Source organism: Cornus florida, unplaced genomic scaffold (assembly GCF_030987335.1).
Source record: "Cornus florida cultivar Cherokee Brave unplaced genomic scaffold, ASM3098733v1 CherokeeBrave_3.0.0_Hap2_Chr08, whole genome shotgun sequence".
Classification (NCBI taxonomy): Eukaryota; Viridiplantae; Streptophyta; class Magnoliopsida; order Cornales; family Cornaceae; genus Cornus; species Cornus florida.
In genome coordinates, this window is record NW_026775578.1 from 80,352,513 (window position 1) to 80,373,877 (window position 21,365).

The following is a 21,365-nucleotide window of genomic DNA, read 5'->3' on the forward strand; positions in this document are numbered from 1 at the left end:
ATGCTCCACAACCTCCCATCATCAATCAAGGAATTCAAAACCAAGGTGTTCATGTTGTACCTCAAGTAGCTAATCCACCTCTTGCTTTAAGAGACCATTATGTGCCTAATGAGTATAATGCACCTACATGCATCCAATTGCCTCTATTTCGAGCACATCATTATGAAATTAAGCCACAAACCATTCAAATGCTCCCTAACTATTATGGACTTCCAAGTGAAGAACCTTACAAGCATTTGGATGAGTTTCTTGAAGTATGTTCCACTGTAAAATATACCGACATGCCGGAAGAGGTCTTAAGACTCAAACTTTTTCCATTTACCCCAAAAGACAAGGCAAAGTATTGGTTTAACAATCTTAGGCCTTTTTCAATCACCTCTTGGGCAGAAATGCAACAAGAGTTCTTGAAGAAGTACTATCCGGTTTCTAAGACCAATGCCATGAGAACCTCAATTCGAGAATTTTCACATGGGGATGGAGAAACGTTTCATGAGGCATGGAAACGCTTCAATGAGTTACTTAGGAAGTGTCCACATCATGACATGCCCAAATGGCAATTAGTTCAATATTTTTTTGAGAGCTTATCGGACAATTATAAGGGTATGGTTGATACTTCCATGGGTGGCTCATACATCGATAGGCATGAGGATGACATGTGGCGTCTTTATGAGAGCATGAGTGAAAATTCTTTGCATAGAACATTATCATCCAAGAATGTCAGAAATTCACAAGGTAGGAAGAGTGTTGGCTTACATCAAGTCGACCATTCAAATGAAATAGCCGCCAAAATGAAGTCTTTATCTCAAAGGTTTGATCAATTTTTGATTAACCAAAACTCGGCGAGCCAACTATCTTCCTTCCCTAACCATTCTTATTATGCATCAAATGAAACATGTATGACTTGTTCTAGTGTTCTTCATTCTACTTCTCATTGTCCTTATAGACAAGTGAAAAATGAACCTAATGAACAAGTCAATGCAACTTTTGTGAACCAAGGGAACAATCCTTATGGTACTCACTATAATCCAAGTTGGAGGAATCATCCGAATTTCTCTTGGAAAAACCAAGGAGAGGGCTCAAACCCTTCCCAAGGCGGTTTTCAAGGGAAGTACATTCCACCTCCACTTCAAAACCAAGGATCCCAAGGTTATAGACCTTATCAATCGCAAGGGAATCAATTTGTTAATTCTCATTTTCCCAACCAATCTTATTCCCAAGGAAATACTAGAAGTCCTGCCTTTGAAGAAAAAGTTTTGAATGCTTTGGGCACTTTAGAGGCTAACACTCAATTGCTTCATTCTCATTCTCAATCTATTGTGAAGCTAGAAACCCAAGTAGGGCAAATAGCAAGCACTCTCAATGCAAGAGAGAAGGGAAAGATGCCTATTAATGCCCCACCTAAGCAACAATGTGTTGTGGAAACCCATTCCTCATCGGAAGGCCACACCATTGAACATGTTAATGCGGTGACTACCTTACGGAGTGGTAGGATTATGGACAATCAAGTTGAAATGTCCAATAAAGAGAGTGAACCGGTGCAACCTCAAGTTGTCACCCGTCCTGTTTCACATCCCATTCCTCCTTCATTGCATGTCCATGATCTTATGAATGAGAAAGTTTTGAAAAATGTGTTTGAAAAAGAAGTTTTGAAAAATGATGTTGAAAAAGTTTTGTTGAAAGATGATTTGGAACACAATGATTTGAAAACTTCTTGTGTTGAAGAGAGTTCAAAAGAAAATTCTGAAAAAGTGTTTGAACCAAAAGTTCCATTTCCGGATGCCTTAAAATGATCCATTTCAAAAGACAAGCAAAAGGCAAAAACCAATGAAATTATGGAAATGTTTAGGCAAGTGAAAGTTAATCTTCCACTTCTGGATGCAATCAAGCAAATTCTGGGTTATGCCAAATTCTTGAAAGACTTGTGCACCCAAAAGCGGAAGAACAAGAGCCAAGCACCAAGAAAAGTGGTTTTGACCGAGCAAGTAAGCTCAATTTTGCAACATAACACTTTGCCAAAGTTTAAGGACCCCGGTTCACCCACTACTTTATGCATTATTGGTGATCATATCATTAATCGGGCACTTCTTGACTTAGGAGCAAGTGTTAACCTTCTTCTATACTCGGTTTATGTCAAATTGGGCCTAGGTGAATTGAAACTGACGTCGGTAGCTTTGCAACTTGCCGACCAATCCATTAAGAAGCCCAGGGGTATAATTGAGGATGTTTTGATTAAAATTGATAAATTCTTCTTTCCCGTTGATTTCGTTGTCATTGACACAGAACCGGTCCCCAATCCTAAGAGCCAAATTCCCGTTATCCTTGGCCGTCCTTTCTTGGCAACCGCTAATGCCAACATCGATTGTAGGACGGGGATAATGAAGATCTCATTTGGCCACATGAAGGTGAAGTTGAATATCTTTAATCCCACACCCAATTCATTTGACAAATATAAAGGAGAGGTTAATGTTGTAGATAAATGTCATGATCTTCAATGTCAAGGAAGTGAGCTTTTGTGTAAGACCAAAACTTCCAAAGGATCATCTTCAACCTTACATTCTCAAAGTGTTGTTTCAAATTCTTGCTTTGAAAGGTTATGGAAGCCCAAAGGTTGTGATTGCATAGACAAAGGATCAAAAGCTTCTTTTGAGCTTAATCCAACAAGTTCTTCAAAGAACCATTTGTTGGGTGGAGTTCAAAGCATCTATCACCCCAACAAGGAGGGAATGCATTATAAGATCTTTGATCTGGGCTAAAAGAGCCCAATGTCTTGCTAGAGACGTTAAAGACTAGCAAAAACATTTCGTAGGGTGTCAAAACCCTATTCCTCCCCCATTTCTATCTTAAATTTCATTTCTTGCGAAGTTTAGATACTTATTTTTGGTTCATATGCATTGATAGGGACTTTGGTGAGGATTGCATGAGCTTTCATGTCATTATTGAGCATTCTGCATAGTTCGATCGATCTCAAACCTGAGTTCGATCGATCGAACTCCATTCGGCATCCAACAGTTAGAAAAATTTTCGACCTGCACAAACCTGCATCCAAATCACCTCTCTGTCCCATCTTTCGAATTAATTCTTAAATCGATCAAGAAACCTTCGATCGATCCAACTTCAAAGTTCGATCGATCTCATACATCAACACTTAGAAAATTTTTGAGCCTGCATCCACCTGCATATTTCACCTCTCTGTCTCATCAATCGAAACATTCCAAGATCGATCTGAAGTTCTTTGATCGATCCAACTTCAAAGTTCAATCGATCTTCAAGTTCCAACACTTAGCCAATTTTCTGAACCAAAAACCTGCATATTTTTGCTCTCTGTCTGATCGATCGAACTCTTGTTCTAATCGATCTCAGTTCTCCATTTCATTGTTTGACTTTGTTTTGACTTTTTCAAATTCCAAAAATCCAAAAATATTTTCATTTTATTTTATTTTCATTTCATTTCATTTTATTTTTCAAAAAGTTTTCAAAAATTCAAAAATATTTTAGTTTTTAATTATTATTGTTTATTCAATTAAAAAACAAAACAAAAACCCAAAAATATTTTATTTTATTTTACAATTTTTAATTTTAATTCTAATTTTTAACTTTAGTTTTTCATTTTTCAAATTTCAAAAATTTCAAAAATCCAAAAATACTTTGAGGAGAGTTCATCAAAGTTCGATCGATTTGAAGTCCCAGTTCGATCGATCGAACTCTGTCGGGAATGTTTTTAAAATAGACCTGGAGGGTCTCAAGATCGATCATTAAGATCGATCCAACCCTCTCAAGCCCCTAACCCCCCTTCTCTCGTCGTCGCCATCACTATGCATCATCATTATCATCTCCGGTGAGATCCAAGCTTCACTCTCTTCCTCATCTCGGATTTCACCTCCTTCGTACCTTCTCTACTTCTCTCATCGTTTTGAGGTACGATCCGAGCATCTTATGTTCATTTAAGCTTCAATCTCATCTATACATACTCTATGTGTTGAATCCAGGCCATTTTTATGATGAAATCCACCATTGATGACCTTGAAGCATGTTTGTATATATGTGTATATATGTTGTTATATTTTTTATTTTCGAATTGATTTTGGGAGGATGGGCCATGATTGGGTGATGGAATTTGATGAGGTTGTGTGTTAAAGGGCCCACGAACAAGTTCATGTGGGCCCCATGCTTCCAAAGTCATATATCTATTACTATTTACATTCGTCGCACAGTTCAATCGATCGAACTCATGTCTCAGATCCAACTTTTGTGATCGAACTTCACAAATCTCACACACACACTTCATTCATCATGTCTTATGTTCATGTTATCTCATATATGCCCAATGCCTGTGATATTCCACATTGGATGCATTTCATACTTACATTGTTTAGCATGTTTCACATCCTGCCACTTACATAGATTCATGTCATATCTGTTTTGTCTATTTTACTTGACATACATGTTTCTATATTGTGCTTAAAAATAATTATTCTAGCACTAACTCCCAATGCAAGTTTTTCTTTTTCTTTTTGTAGGCCATGGTTAAGAGGAAGACCATTGCCAACAGGCAACACAGGCCTCAGCGCCATATCAGACCATGGAAAGAGGAGCCAGCAGAGCCCTCTCATGCACAGGAGGAGCCAGCACAGGCTACCCCACCTCAGTCACCATCTCACGAGGCTGAGGCAGAGGATGATCATATTCTATCCACTTCTGCAGCTCATCCTGCATTTACCCCATCACCATCTCCACCACATATTGGCACTGAGCATTCACCAGCACCATCTCCACCACGCCAACAAGCTTAGGAGCGTGATAGGCCAATGCCTAGATATGCGCATATGGCAGTTGACCATAAGTCAGTGTTCGACACAGCCTTTTTCTCTAGATTGGTGCTGACCCGACCAGCTTACCATAACATCATTCAGAGGGGCCTTGCAGCTATTCTTGCCTGAGTCACAGAGCCAGTCTACCCGCGGCTGGTACGGTTATTCTTCCAGAACCTCTGACCATCCCCGCCTACCACAACTGAGCTGGTCACTACTATAGATGGCCATCAGATTACTATCACAATGGACTCATTAGCCTAGTCTTGCCACTGCCCACACCGCTACCCTCTAGAGCTTCAGGAGACATATCCGAGGCTATACAGGCCTTCCTATTCCGATATGGCGGTATTTCTTACAGGTCACCATGCCGCTGGCGAGACTTTCACCACCCCCACATTTCTTCCAGATAACCTATGGTTTTTCAATTATGTGCTCTTCCGGAACATCTATATGGCAGGGCACAAGATTCAAAGGAGGGGAGATTATTTGACAGCCCTCTACACCTTCTACACCGGGCATTGGGTGTCCATTCCCGCGCTCATCTGAACCGTGATGAGGAAGCTATTTGATAAGTACATTAGCAAGCAGACGCCCGAATGGGCTAAATCTCTCCCATTTGGCCACCTTATCACCCAGATTCTTATAGACCAGCGCTACCCTATTCATCCTCGGGAGCACCCCGAGAAAGGTTCCTGTCACTTTTTGAAGAAAGACAGAACAAGAGCTACAACACCATAATTACTAGACTGCACGACCACGCAATAGTGGCTGTAGAGGAGCTAGCGGCTGAGGAGGAGGAAGAGGTCGCAGCTTAGGCAGCAGCTCAGGCAGCCATAGCAGATCCCGCAGCGGACGATGCACCAGTCGATCCAGCTGCCGAGCATATAGATATTGATTTAGAGCGCCCGGTAGACGACACAGAGCAGTACTCTCCAACTGGGTTGCCCATTCACGAGCAGGAGCAGATTCAGGAGGTTTCTTCTAACTCTTCTATACCTGAGGCTCCAAATCTAACCCCAGCTTTGGAGTACGCCTGCAAACTCTCGAGGATGCTGTTGTTGCCATACGAGCTGATTTTGCTACCTTCCACACGGATGTCGCGACTATGTTCCGAGATTTATCCAGAGATATCCGCGGAGCCCGACCTGCCCATCCTACCTCATCGTCCTAAGTTCCCAGTTCCTTCTATCTTTTGATCCCTCCCTGATCTCTATTTTTGTCATTGTACAGTACTATTATTTTTACAGCCGGTCTGTTGGCTTTGATATTTCTGTTGTACCTCCACTTTATCTGTTTTATATATTTGTTTTTGCTATGGATGTCATATGATTATATTCTCATATCTGTATGTTTGACTCCATCAGGTGCATCACAGTGACTTCAGTGAGAAATTGCTACCCGATTTTCAGGACCACCCTTATACCTCTCTCATCTCTTTATCTGTTTATCCCATTTACACTTGCATGTCCACTGTGCATTGATTATCCCATTTTGTTATCTGATGAGTTTATTTAAGTGCCAATTTTCAGGACCACAGTTCATCCCAAGTTTGGGGGGGCCATGCCACCCACTTCGGATACTTCAGTCCCGATCATTCTTGCTTAGCTGCACTGGTACACTCTTTCCTTTGTTCTCTTTGCACATTGAAGATATTGTGCCATTTAAGTTTGGGGGGAACGGTGCTTTGCAGTGTTAACTTTAAAATTCAAAATTTTGAGCATGACTTGTGCAATTGAGGGATATTTCTATGATTAGTCCATAACTAGCTATGATTTTGATCTTTTGAGGACTATATTGCTTAAAATTTAAAAATTGCTTTAGAGAATCCAATACTCCTTGTATGCCTTGTGGCAGCCATTTAGGAGTAAATTTTTCGAAAGATTGATATCTTGCTTACACTTGTGGTCCACATCATCTTGATTTTGTGATTGTTTTAAGTTTCACTCTAGTATTCTACATTAGCACAAGCGCACACTAGCATTCATTTGTGGGGTACATGCTTTCTTGATTATTGAATTGGTTATATCCCAATTGGGCTAGTAGTGTATTGAAAGATTTCATTCTTGATAAAGGTGGATAACAACCCATTTTCACTAAGTAGTCGGGATTCTAGCCTCATCAAACACTATACTTTTCGCGCCGAAAGGCGGGGGGCCCAAACTCTAGGATAAGAATGGAACTTGCTTGAAAAAAAAAAAAAAAAAAAAAAAAAGTAGCAAAAGTAATAAAAAGTGAGGACTTCTCCCAAATGGTGAGAAGTGGGAAATGATTAGATGGAGGTTGTCTTGATTTGTAGCCTAGTTGATTTGAGCTTGTAAGTCCGTAGGGGTGTTTGAACGCCTAATGCCCTAAAGCCGTCTGGTTTGGAAATCATTAACCTAACGCTTGATCTCATGAATCACTAGAAAGCTTAATAGATCAACACATTACACTATGCTTCCAACACATCACTAGAAAGCCGTCTAATAAAAGGTTCACTTTTTGTCCTGATGATCGCTACTAGATTTGTGTGCTAGTTTGAGGGTAAGGATGTGATCATTTGTTTAGTTGGTTAAGATATCCACACATTTGATGACGGTCCACTCAAAAAGGATTCTAGAGTTGTTTTGATTTGCATGATCATTTTCTAGATGTGTGGAGGACCATACTTGCTTGCTTGATGTTGAGATTCTGGGAGATTGCTTGGAAATGTTTGAAAAATTGCATACTTGAGGTAGTTTTCACCCAATGCTTGTTTGCAATATTGGTATCTCTTTTGAAAGAATGAGCTTAATGTTTATGGGTACCATTTCTGGAAACCCTCACGAGACTTCACTCGTCCACTAGGGGTAACCTAGGGGTTTAAAAGGCTTGTTGCATATGCTAAGTGCAATCATGTTCCCTACGAAAGTGGCGTTTAATTTATTGTTTTCTAGATTCATACTATTATAGTGGTTCATTTCATTCCTTTATTTTCTAGTACATTGCTAGGGACTAGCAATATTTAAGTTTGGGGGTGTGATGAGCGCTGAAAAGTGCGTATTTAAACCTCTTAAGCTTAAGCATTCTAGTACCTTTATCTATCTTACTTTACCATTTTAGGTTGATTTTGTATTATTTCCATTTTCAGGCACTTATCCCGAAAATAAGCTAACTCAACCAAATAAGAGCTTAATTGAAGCAATTATGGGATTAACCAAAGAAAGGGGCAAAGTAGAGAAAGAAAGAAGTAAATGAAGCCAAAGGTCGGAAGCAGCAAAGTTTGGTCGATCCAACTTCAAGGTTCGATTGATCGAACAATGATCGATCTCAGTACTTCAAGATAGATCCAAACCTTAACCCAAAGCAAAAAGTCTAAAGTTTGATCGATCCAACACCACCCTACGATCGGTCGAACACTTTTGTCCTTATTCAAATGATTAATCTTATCCACAGCTGTACCACCCACTAACCACTTTTGTCCTTTTCCCAAAAATATCTCCCCAAATATCTCAGATTTTTCTTTTTCCAAAAAACTCAACTAGTTGGATCGATCCAGCCTCAGTTCGATAGATCTCAGCCAAGTTTAATCGATCTAAGTCCAAGGTTCAATCGATCGAACTTCCTCCACTGCGAAAAAGTTAAAAAGCCAGCTTGTTCAATCCGTCCTCTATCCAATCATTAGAGAATATTCTTTGCACCACCCCAGCTCATTTTGTGTGTCACTTGACCTACCTATAAAAGGAATATGATGCACTTTTTGAGGAAGATACAAGAGACTTAGCATTTGTTAGAGAACTTTAGAGGCTATTCTTAGTGTAGAAGAAAAGAGGAGGAGGCTAGAGACACCATTGGAGACTCTTCATCATCCAAGGAGCAGATTTCAACCATGGAGTTAGCCCTTGAGGGTCGGAGGAGCATCACCATAAGTGGCTAGACATCCTCTTGGGGCTAGAGTTAGCCCCAAGCATGCTTTCTTTTCTTAATCTTATGTATTATTGAGGGATTAGTGTTGTAATTAATGTTTTGACACTTTGATATATATAGATCTTGATTGTTCGATGATTTATGTGGTTTAATTGTAACGAACCGAATTTCTCAACCCGGTGCATTAGTGATGAACTGGAAGTTGACCCGATAACGGACCCGAAATAGGGAAGCGAAAGAAGCCAAATGACCTTAAGAGATGTACGTCATCCCTAAAGTCCCAAAATGACTCTCCATGGAGCCACAGAATTCAAATGAGCCAAGCAAATGAAGCAAAAATGCCTAACCCGAAAAGAGATGAACTAAGGGCAAAATGATCATTTCTCACTGAAAAGGGTGCCACCATGCACACCATTGGAAGGACAACGAAAAATGAACAAAATTAGACTCAAGAATCGTCTGATTCTGTGTCCGGGCAGAAAAGATATGAAATTCCAACACCCGATGCGAAAGTTATGAAGCAATGACTTAACATTTTCCAATATTTTCATAATAAACTTTGAAAACAAAAGTGCATAGAAAACGAGATACATGTCATTAGCCTCCGGCCTCATCTCATACATTGAAAAGAGTGCACTTACGTACACTTTACATATACGAATCAACGAATACAAGTTTAAACAAATAGGGCTACAAAGAGGCATCTTATGCTAACACTTGCATAAAATAGAAACTTAGAAACTGTAAGCCATCCAAGGAGCAATGGAATCTTCAAATCCTGAGTCCTGTACCTGAAATATGCCCCAGTATCGTAGGGGTGAGTAACATAATGCTACTCGTAGGAGATGAGCATGCATCGACATAGCATTTTACAATTTTATCACCTTATGGTGAAACATGTTAAAGGGGCTCATGCCACCTAACGTTTATGTCAAGATGAGACCCAGGGAGCATCCTAAGCTACCTAGATAATTTCTATCATATCACATTGTTCATGCAATTCAAACAACTTAGAAACATGTTATACAAGGCAACAAGATATAGATTCTCAAAGTCTTCAACTTGAAATCCAAAATTACGAAAACAACAAGTGTGGGTCATGCCACCTAACGTCTATATTCAAAATGAATCTATAAGGTCATTCCTAAACTACATTTGAACATCAAAACACAAATTATGATATCGATGCAATTTAACCAACAATGGAACTTCTAATACAACGCATGAAACATGCTTTCACAAAGCTACATCTTAAGCGCAAAATAAGAAATCAAATAAGGAATAACAAGTTACGATATCATCTAGTTATCAACTTGAAATGAAATACGAAATCAAACAAAGTGGATACTCGGACGTCACGCCGGATCAGACCGACAACATAGTTACTTTAGGGTTACTAGCCCATGAGTAACCTCCCTATGTGCGCACTAGACTATATAGAGAGACAATCCCCCGTACTAAAACCAAGTCCAAGCCGTAACCAAACAACGACATCCCCAAGTTTCCAAAATCAACAAATTGTGCAACAACGTATATATATCAACATGTATATACAAGATATCAACTATTTACCAAGCACAATCCAAATTTTGGAAACTTATACAATACATGCTCAAAATTTACAACTACTATGGCATGTAAGATGTCAAATACAAAGTGTGCAATTCCTTACACATAGCAACAATATATTCCATAAGGAAAAACATATTCTCATGAATATAAAAGTAACAACTATGTTATCCAATGCTCAAAAGTAATCAAGTGAACATACATCAAATCCAAATCCATGATTTAAATATAGAAACAACTTCCAAAATACAATTAAATCCATGGAGTAATGAAGTAGAATTTAATTAAACATAAATAGTTAAATTCTCTAAATTCCAAGTTAATCCAAATAACCTCAATTTAAAATATATTGAAAGACATGTCATGGTCATCATATATACAACATCAAATGACAAGCTAAGTGATTAAAACACTTAAAACAAAATTAATCAAGCTAATTAATTAATTTCCTCTAGATTTTTAAACAATTCCAAATGCCCTCAATTTAATCTATGTTAGAGAACATGCCAAGACCTATTTAAATACCACATTACAACTTAATTTAATGTTTGATACAACCATGTGAATTAAACTTTCACTAAAGATAAATATTAAATAAAAGTTGTAATTCTTAATCAAATGATCCAAATTTAATATATGTTAACCAACATATCTAAGCATAATTTCCTAGCATGTTACAATTCAAATCAAAGTTATACATCATCATAAATTTTAAATCTTATACAAAGAAATAAAAATTGCTAACTTTTTAGATTTGATACAAGGCATACATATATGTTGTATAATCATGAAAAACACACAATACAACACACAAATAATCCTAAAACATTCCCTACCTCAATTGGAATGAAAATCCCAATTACCACAGAAATGAAATCGCCCCAAATTTTCGATCCGCAAAACAGATTTTTCAGCTTGCTACCTTCAACTTGTAAAATTCATAAAAAATTCAATTCTAACCCAAATTGAATGACTCCAAAGCCCAATGAAAGCATAAACACTGTAATTTTATAATATAAATTTAGTTTAACAAAATATTTTCCCAATTGAAACAGTTTTGGCCCACAACTTTGAAACAAATTCTGTCCAGAAAACACATTTTCAGCCTGTAGCTTCCAACTTTGAAAATTCATGAAAAATTCATTTGACATCCAAATTGGGCAAACCTAATTTATTTTGGAAGTAAACATATGAGAGTGTAAAACTAAAAATTTAAGCCATGATTCAATATCAAAAGGTTAGTGAAATAAATCATCTAAAAATATGTTTTCCAGCTGCAATAAAAACATGGATAGCAGATAGTTTCAGATTTTTAAAAAAATTTAAAAATGCTCTAAAATCGTAAAAAAATTCTGAATCTTGTCAAACCCATGGAGGAAGTTCCAGTAAAAATTTCAAGGCAATTAAAGCAACACAGCTCCATATAAAAAATTCATTTCCGGACTGAAAAGGAAAAGCTTCAAATTTCCAGCAACTAGCCTGCAATTTCAAAAATTCATAACTAATTCATTTTAAATCCAAATTACATGAACCCAAAACTAAATGAAAGCTAATTGAGTATATTTTCATATTCTATATTTAATTTGACAAGATTAATTTCAATTTAAAACAGTTTAAGGGCAAAATACAAGTCCTTCTCTTCCATGCATGTAAAACACTCAACAATGACATAAAAATACTTCAAAATAATAGATCAATACCTCACTAGAGAATTGAATCTCTAGATACCAAAGCAAAACTAGGAGTTAGGCTAGATCCTTCAAGTGTTTTGAAGAGGAGGATGAGGGGAACAAAAAGTATTCTAAGTTCAAAGTTCTAAGGTGAGTGAAGGGGCACCAAAAATGAAGTCAAAGCTACTAGTCAAGCTTTTCTCCAATGGTGGCTTCCTTAGGGTTCTTGAGAGGAAAGTGATAAATGAATTAAAATGTGTTAACCCTAAGGTAAATTGGTGGGCTTCTCCACTCACTAGGTGCTCTTGCACTACCTCTCACACACACACTAATGCAAGACTAAAGGTAAGTCCTACACTTGTCATGAATCCAAGAAAGCTTCCAAGATTAAATATTAACCCTACACTTGTCAACCATCCTTCCAAACAGGTGCATCAATCCTAGGACAACAAGTGGGTGAATCTCCAACCTCCATGTGTCATGAGATTAAGCCTCCAAGTGGTTCCACCACAAAATCAACAAGTGGCACCATAGAAATGTGACACTTGTCACATTTTCTGAAAATTGCAAAAAGGTCCTTTTTGAAAATATCTTCCAATTTGATTTACAAAATGGTCCCTGAGACGAAAAATAATTATTTTACTTAATTATCCAAAAATCCCTCAAATTATGGATAATTGCAAAAAGTCTTGTTTCATGCCTTTTACAAAGAAAGTAAGCATTTAATATGCATTTCTACAAAAGTAAAAATGTAGATGTCATGGAATTTAAATATCATGAACGTATGTAAAACCAGAATCAAATCCGAGCACAAAAAATGAGGTTATACAAGTAAAAGTGAAAAACGAGAAGAGGACGAAATAAGGAAAAGACGAAAAATGAATAGTGTCAAAAAACAAAAAAAAAAAAGTGGAAAGGACTCGGTCCTCAAAGGAAGTTGTCAATCCAAAGGAAAGAGCCTCAGAAACCATTTCAGAGCACTCGAGACGACACTAAGAGGCTGGAAATCGAACCCGAAAAGGAAAAGGTAACGGAAAAAAAAATATCCGTTAAAATCTGAAAAAAAAAAAGGAAGAAAAATGACCGGGTCATTACTTTAATTCTTTTAATTGATCATTTCATTTTATCCATATGTCTATGTGTCCTAGAATAGATGTTCTTGTGCTTGTCTCTAGATTTTGTGTTATTGATGCATGTCTATGTGTATTGATGCTATAGATTTAGAGATTGTCAAAATATAGTGCTTAATGGAATGCTCTTGTGATTTTCTTGATGGATCATACTTATTCCTTGATGGATTGTGCCTCTCCCTTAGTTTATTTTCATGCTAGTAGTGTAGATGTAGTGTAGTGGTAGTGTAGTCTTAAATGTGAGGACAATCCATACTTGTTATTTGATGTTCCATGCTTTTGAATGCAAGTAGCATATGTCTCTAACCTTGTGTTGTATTTGGATTGTGAACTTAATGAAAGGATTAATGACTTGTTTTGATCTATTGTGCCTTTCACATGTTGTTTAGACAATATATGCTTCATTGCTTAGATATATTGTGCCTTTCACATGATGTTTAGACAATACATGCTTAACTAGTCATCCTTACTTGTTGAATCAACCAAATACGCGCACACCAATATTGCAACACACCATTTGCCCTCATTAGTCACTTGTCAATGGTATAGAAATGCATTGCTTGGTGGTGATCTCTAAACCCCAAGACTCTTCTCTCTCTTATTTACTCTTAATTTCAGTCCTTTGTTATCACTTAGTTTAATTTAGTTACTCTCTAGTCTAATTGACCAACCAACCAATTGTTTGATCACTCGACCTACTAGCCCTAATAGCGATTCCACAACCTTGTTCGACCTTCACAATCCTTTGGGACTATCCTTACTCGCCCTAGCTATATTTATAGTGAAAGGTAGTAGTGGCTTTTATAAATGTAAAACTCTTGGCCCTTGCCTTAATGCACACTCTTTATAAGGGTATGGTTAATGCTTCCAATTGGGCTAGTAGTGTATTGAAAGCTTTCATTCTTGATAAAGGTGGAGAACAATCCCTTTTCACTAAGTAGCAGGGATTCTAGCCCCATCAAGCACTGAACTTCTCGCGCCGAAAGGTGGAGGGCCCAAACTCTAGGACAATAATGGAACTTGCTTGAAAAAAAAAAAAAAAAAAAAAAAAAAAAAGAGTAGCAAAAACAATAAAAAGTGAGGACTTCTCCCAAATGGTGAGAAGTGGAAAATGATTAGATGGAGGTTGTCTTAATTTGTAACCTAGTTGATTTGAGCTTGTAAGTCCGTAGGGGTGTTTGAACGCCTAATGCCCTAAAGCCGTCTGGTTTGGGAACATTGACCTAACGCTTGATCTCATGAATCGCTAAAAAAATATATATATATATGATGAGTGAAAAGAATAAGAGCACCTAGAACAATAAAGCTTTAATAAAAGGTCCACTTTTTATCATGATGATCGGTATTAGATTTGTGTGCTAGTTTGAGTGTAAGGATGTGATCATTTCTTTAGTTGGCTAAGATAGCAACACATTTGATGCCGGTCCACTCAAAAAGGATTCTAGAGTCGTTTTGATTTGCATGATCATTTTCTTGATGTGTGGAAGACTATACTTGCTTGCTTGATGTTGAGATTCTGGGAGATTGCTCGGAAATGTTTGAAAAATTGCATACTTGATGTAGTTTTCTCCCAATGCTTGTTTGCAATATTGGTATCTCTTTTGAAAGAATGAGCTTAATGTTTGTGGGTACCATTTCTGGAAACCCTCACGAGACTTCACTCGTCCACTAGGGCTAACCTAGGGGTTTAAAAGGCTTATTGCATATGCTAAGTGCAATCACGTTCCCTACGAAAGTGGCGTTATCCATTTATTGTTTTCTAGATTCATACTTGTATAGTTGTTCATTTCATTCCTTTACTTTCTAGTTCATTGCTTGGGACTAGGAATATTTAAGTTTGGGGGTGTGATGAGCGCTGAAAAGTGCGTATTTAAACCCCTTAAGCTTAAGCATTCTAATACCTTTATCTATCTTACTTTACCGTTTTAGATTGATTTCGTATTATTTTCATTTTCAGGAACTTATCCCTAAAATAAGCTAACTCAGCCAAATAAGAGCTTAATTGAAGCAATTTTAGGATTAACAAAAGAAAAAGGCAAAGTGGAGAAAGAAAGAAGCAAATAAAGCCAAAAGTGGGAAGCAGCAAAGTTCGATCAATCCAACTTCAAGGTTCGATCAGTCAAATAATGATCAGTCTCGGTACTTCACGATAGATCCAAACCTTGACCCAAAGCAAAAAGTCTAAAGTTTGATTGATAGCGAGAGCCTATTCCGCAGACCTCACTCGAAGAATTGGTGGTTCGATCGATCAAACACTTTTGTCCTTTTTGAAATGATTGATCTTATCCACAGCTGTACCACCCACTAACCACTTTTGTCCTTTTCCCAAAAATATCTCCCAAAATATCTCAGATTTGTCTTTTCCCAAAAAGCTCAACCAGTTGGATCGATCCAGCCTCAGTTCGATAGATCTCAGCCAAGTTCGATCGATCCAAGTCCAAGGTTCGATCGATCGAACTTCCACCAGTACGAAAAAGTTAAAAAGCCAACTTGTTCAATCTGTCCTCTATCCAATCATTAGAGAATATTCTTTGCACGACCCTAGCTCATTTTGTGTGTCACTTGACCTACCTATAAAAGGAATATGATGCACTTTTTGAGTGGGATACAAGAGACTTACCATTTGGTAGAGAACTTTAGAGGTTATTCTTAGTGTAGAAGAAAAGAGCAGGAGGCTAGAGACACCATTGGAGACTCTTCATCATCCAAGGAGTAGATTTCAACCATGGAGTTCGCCCTTGAGGGTTGGAGGAGCATCACCATGAGTGGCTAGACATCCTCTTGGGGCTAGAGTTAGCCCCAAGCATGCTTTCTATATCTTAATCTTGTGTATTATTGAGGGATTAATGTTGTAATTAATGTTTTGACACTTAGATATATATAAATCTTGATTGTTCGATGATTTATGTGGTTTAATGCTTTCATTTGATCATTTCATTCTATCCATATGTCTATGTATGTTAGAATAGATGTTCATGTGCTTGTCTCTAGATTTTGTGTTATTGATGCATGTCTATGTGTATTGATCCTATAGATTTAGAGATTGTCAAAACAAAGTGCTTAATAGAATGCTCTTGTGATTTTTTAATGGTTCATACTTATTCCTTGATGGATTGTGCCTCTCCTCTAGTTTATTTTCATGCTAGTAGTGTAGATGTAGTGTTGTGGTAGTGTAGTGTTAAATGGGAGGACAATCCATGCTTGTTGTTTGATGTTCTATGCTTTTGAATGCAAGTAGCATATGTCTCTAACCTTGTGTTGTATTTGGATTGTGAGCTTAATGAAAGGAATAATGACTTGTTTTGATCTATTGTGCCTTTCACATGTTGTTTAGACAATATATGCTTCATTGCTTAGATATATTGTGCCTTTCACATGATATTTAGACAATACATGCCTAACTAGTCATCCTTGCTTATTGAATCAACCAAACACACACACACCAATATTGCAACACACCATTTGCCCTCATTAGTCACTTGTCAATGGTATAGAAATGCATTGCTTGGTGGTGAACTCTAAACCCCAAGACTCTTCTCTCTCTTATTTACTCTTAATTGTATTCCTTTGTTATCACTTAGTTTAATTAAGTTGCTCTCTAGTCTAATTAACCAACCAACCAATTGTTTGATCAATTGACCTACTAGCCCTAATAGCGATTCCACAACCTTGTTCGACCCTCACAATCCCTTGGGACGATCCCTACTCGCCCTAGCTATATTTATAGTGAAAGGTAGTAGTGGCTTTTATAAATGTAAAACTCTTAGCCCTCACCTTAATGCACACTCTTTAAGCTTGTGGTGCGACGACACACCATCAATGGTGTAAATTTTCGCTTAAATCGGGAAAGGACGCTTTATAGGATTCTTGTCCAAAGTTCTTAAAACCTCTTGAAGTGTTGTGTAATGATTAGTTTAGGTTGTTTAGATCTTATTTGATTTGCTTGGAGTCAAATATCCCTTCTTATTTATAAATTGACCATTTTGCCCTTTAATTAACGGATTTTGCCCATTTTAACTCTCGTTTGCTCTTTCGCACTCTATAAGTTCTGTGACTTCATGGAAGGTCACAATGGTGTCTTATGGATGATTTATATCCCTAGAGACCTTGGTTTATCTTTTGCTTCCGTATTTCGGATCCATTACAGGGTCAACTTTCGGGTCATCACTGACGCACCGGGTTGAATAAAAACTCGGGTCATTACAAGTGGTACCAAAGCTCCTAGGTTTGAAAACCTTAGGATGACAGGTTTTGGGTGCATATCATGCTTCTTTTGACTTGCTTTTATATGTTCATGTGTTTCTTGATAACATGCTTTCATTTAATAGCATGTCTATGTGCTTATGTGGCAGTATCTCTAGGGATTTGCTTTAACTATTTTAGCATGATGTATATGCTTGTATATTTTAGCAAAATCATATGTTGCATACCTTGTCTTGCTTTATGTTTCATGCTTTCATAGTGTGAGTTTTATTCGGTCATAACAGCTTGTGTTATTGTTGACCTCTTTCTTTGTATACGTTTAGCATCATGGTTGTCATGCGTGGAGAGTCTTCACGTCAAGGCATTGAGAAACAAGTAGATAACATCGAGTTTACGAGGGGTCCAGGAAGGCCCAGGATTCTAATTCGTGGCATGGGTCCTAATCCGCCACGAGCTCTAACTTATGAGGAACAGATCACACAGGGAGTGGCTCTGGGAATGTCAGAGTCCATTCAGCAGATGTTTCGTCAGCATATTGCAGGGATGCAGATTCCAGTGCCAGCACCAGCACTGGCACCAGTTGCTAATGAGGTATTGGACTACTTCATGAAGTTACAGTGGGTTAAGATCGACCAATTTGTAGGGAATATGGATCCGCTTGCTTTAGAGGCATGGTTTGATCTCATGGTACGCAAGTTCGATAGCATGGCAATACTTACAGACCAATTGAAGATCTCCTTGATAGCTTCTATGTTTATGGGAGATGCCGATATCTGGTGGAGGTCTATGACCAATATCCACGATGTGGAGGTGATGACTTAGGAAGAGTTTAGGACCTTGTTCTTCAACTGCTTCTTTCCAAGGGCTATGAGGCAGGATATGAGAGTATAGTTCATAGGTCTCTATCAGGGCATGATGAGTGTCATTGAGTATGAGACACGTTTCACTTCTCTTTCCCACTATACACCGAAGATGGTAGCTACTGATGAGCTCAGAGCAATGAAGTTTCAAGATTTGTTACATCTTGATATTAGGCTACGGATTTTAGTGTTGGATTTGAGGACCTACGGAGAGGTGGTCCAGAGGGCTATAATGGTTGAGGTAAAAGACCAAGATCAGCACAGGATCAGGGGTTCGTATAAGCAGCCATGTGGAGAGGCTCCATCAGTATCTATTGGGGGTCAGTGGAAAATGGCTAAAGCCAGGGACAATTTACATACTCAGGGACAGTTACAGCAGGCTCTATCTATAGCTACAATTCCAGTATCTTCGGGGTCAGCCCGGGGAGTGATTTTTCACCACTGTTAGCAGCCGGGGCATATCAAGCCTCGCTTCCCACAGCTTTAGCCAAAGACCAGTCAAACACAGGCTAGTAAGCCTACAGCTTCGATGAAGGGGTTTCAGGGGACTTACAACTACTACAAGCAGCCTGGTCACATGAGGAAGGATTGCCCTCATCCATGGAGCAGGGTACAGAGTGGCATAGGTTTACAGGCCACACCGGCACAGTCGGCAGTTGTGCAGTTAGGTTTCAGGGTGCCTCAAGCACCACAGCCAATTGCACCAGTCAGTTCGTATCCGAGTAGGAACCCTACGCCTACTGCTTCCGGACATCAGTCAGCTCAGCAGTGCAGTTCTCAGCAGTCAGGGGCTCATGGACGAGCTTACGCATTGCCACAGGCCGATACCTCATCTGGGACTTCTACAGTTCGAGGTATCTTTCCAGTTTTCAGTTCTTGGGCTAGAGTTCTTGTTGACACAAGTGCATCATATTCATTCATATCTGTATCATTTGCACATTCTTTGGGTCTGGAGGTCACGCAGCGGGATGGTTTCCTTTGTGTTGACACACCAGTTGGGGTCCAGTGTTTTTGGACCGTGTTTGTCGAGCTTGCGCTATCGAGATAGCTAGACGGACATTAGAGTTTGATTTTGTTGTTTTTGATATGATGGGCTTCGACATCATTCTTGGGATGAACTGGTTGTCTTTCTTTCGTGCCATGATTGATTGCTTTCATGGGGGAGTGTCTGTTTGTACTCCCAAGAGAGATTGTTCTCACTTCGTGGGAGATCGGAGCGATTCCCACTCAACGATGATTTTCAATACTGGTGACTAGAGTCGCCATAAGTCTTACTTGGCTAGCTTGTTAGCCAACGAGGACAGCAGTTCGGGCTGTGTTTATCCACTAGTTATGGTGGAGTTTCTGGACATTTTTCCAGAGTAGTTGACGAAGCTTTCTCTTTTTCGAGAAGTTGTCTTTGCCATCGACGTCATTCCCGATACTGCGTCGATCTCTATGGCATCGACAGAATTGGACGAGCTGAAAGCTCAACTAGATGATTGAAAGCTAAAGGCTTTATTCATCCTAGTGCTTCATCCTAGGGAGCACTAGTTCTTGTTGTGAATAAAAAGGATGGGTCCTTGAGACTTTGCATCGATTATCGTAAGCTAAACCACAATACAATCAAGAATAGGTACCCTTTACCTTAGATTGATGACTTATTTGATCAGTTGAAGGAAGCCACTTGTTTTTCAAAGATTGATTTGAGATCGGATTACTATCAGTTGAGGGTTAGGGATGAGGATATATCTAAGACCACTTTCAGCACACGGTATGGCCATTATAAGTTCCTGGTGATGCATTTGGTTTGACCAATTCTCTAGCAGCTTTCATGGATTTGATGAACCGTGTATTCAGTGACCATCTTGATTAGTTCATTGTGGTCTTTGTTGATGACATTCTGGTATAGTCAGCTTCGGTGGAAGAACATGAATATCATTTGAGGACAGTGTTGTAGATCCTTAGGGATAATTAGTTGTACGCTAAGTTCATGAGATGTGAATTTTGGCTATCAGAAGTGAAGTTCCTTGGACATGTTATGTCAGGGGGCGGTGTTGCAGTGGATCTGTCAAAGATTGGGTCGGTGATGGATTGGGAGCGTCCGAAGACAGTGTTTGAGATTTGGAGTTTCCTTGGCCTAGCTGGCTACTACCGGAGATTTGTTCGGGATTTCTCTCGTTTAGCGGCACCTATGACTCGACTTACCTGTAAGGGGGTCAAGTTCGTATGGAACGAGGCATATAAGGTTGCTTTTCAGGAGTTAAAGATCAGGTTGACATTAGCTCTAGTTTTGATCATTCCTGAACATGGTTTAGGTTATGTGATCTTCTGTGATGCTTCACGGGAAGGTTTGGGTTGTGTCTTGATGCAGACAGAGCGGGTGGTTGCTTACGGGTCTCGACAGTTGAAGACTCACGAGTTAAACTACCTGATATATGATTTGGAGTTAGCAGCAATTATCCTTGCCCTGAAAGGGTGGAGACACTATTTGTACGGGGAAAAGTTTGAGGTTTTCTCCGACCATAAGAGTCTTAAGTATCTCTTCTCTTAGAAGGATTTGAACTTGAGATAGCATAGATGTGTTGAGTTCATGGAGGATTATGACTTTGAGTTATTGTACCATCCGGGTAAGGCCAATGTGGTGGCCGATGCATTGAGTAGGAAGTCACGGAGTACTCTTGCTAGCATTTTCATTCACAAATAGAAGATGTTAGAAGAGCTTGCGGATCTTGGTTTACAGTCTTATAAGGATGTTTCGTCGGCTATTTTATTTAGCCTTGTTGCTCAACCGAATCTTGTTAGCAAAGTTATTAAGGCACAATTAGAGGATGGGGAGAAGAAGGCCATCTATGTTCGAATTTCAGGTGGCGAGAATGTAGAGGGTTGGACCTTACATTCAGATGGTGGTCTCAGGTACAAGGGGATAATGTTTGTTCCTTTGTCTTGTCATGAAGACATTCTTCGGGATTTTCACCACTCTCAGCGCACAGTTCTCCCTGGTGGTATGAAGATGTATCACAATCTGCGGTGACAGTTTTGGTGGTAGGGCATGAAACGGGATGTTTCATAATTTATGGCTTAACGCCTTACTTATCAACAAGTGAAGGCAGAGCATCAACGACCGACAGGATTGTTGCAACCATTACCAGTAGCTGAGTGAAAATGAGAGCATATCACCATGGATTTCGTAATAGGCTTCCGAGGTCTCAGGCAGGGAATGATGTTGTTTGGGTCATAGTTGACAGGTTGACTAAG

General features: G+C 38.8%; 1 pseudogene; it reads right to left on the reverse strand.

The window, feature by feature from the left end:
- Positions 1-445: 445 nt before the first annotated feature.
- On the reverse strand, positions 446-544 carry LOC132272186 (small nucleolar RNA R71; annotated as a pseudogene).
- Positions 545-21,365: the final 20,821 nt, after the last annotated feature.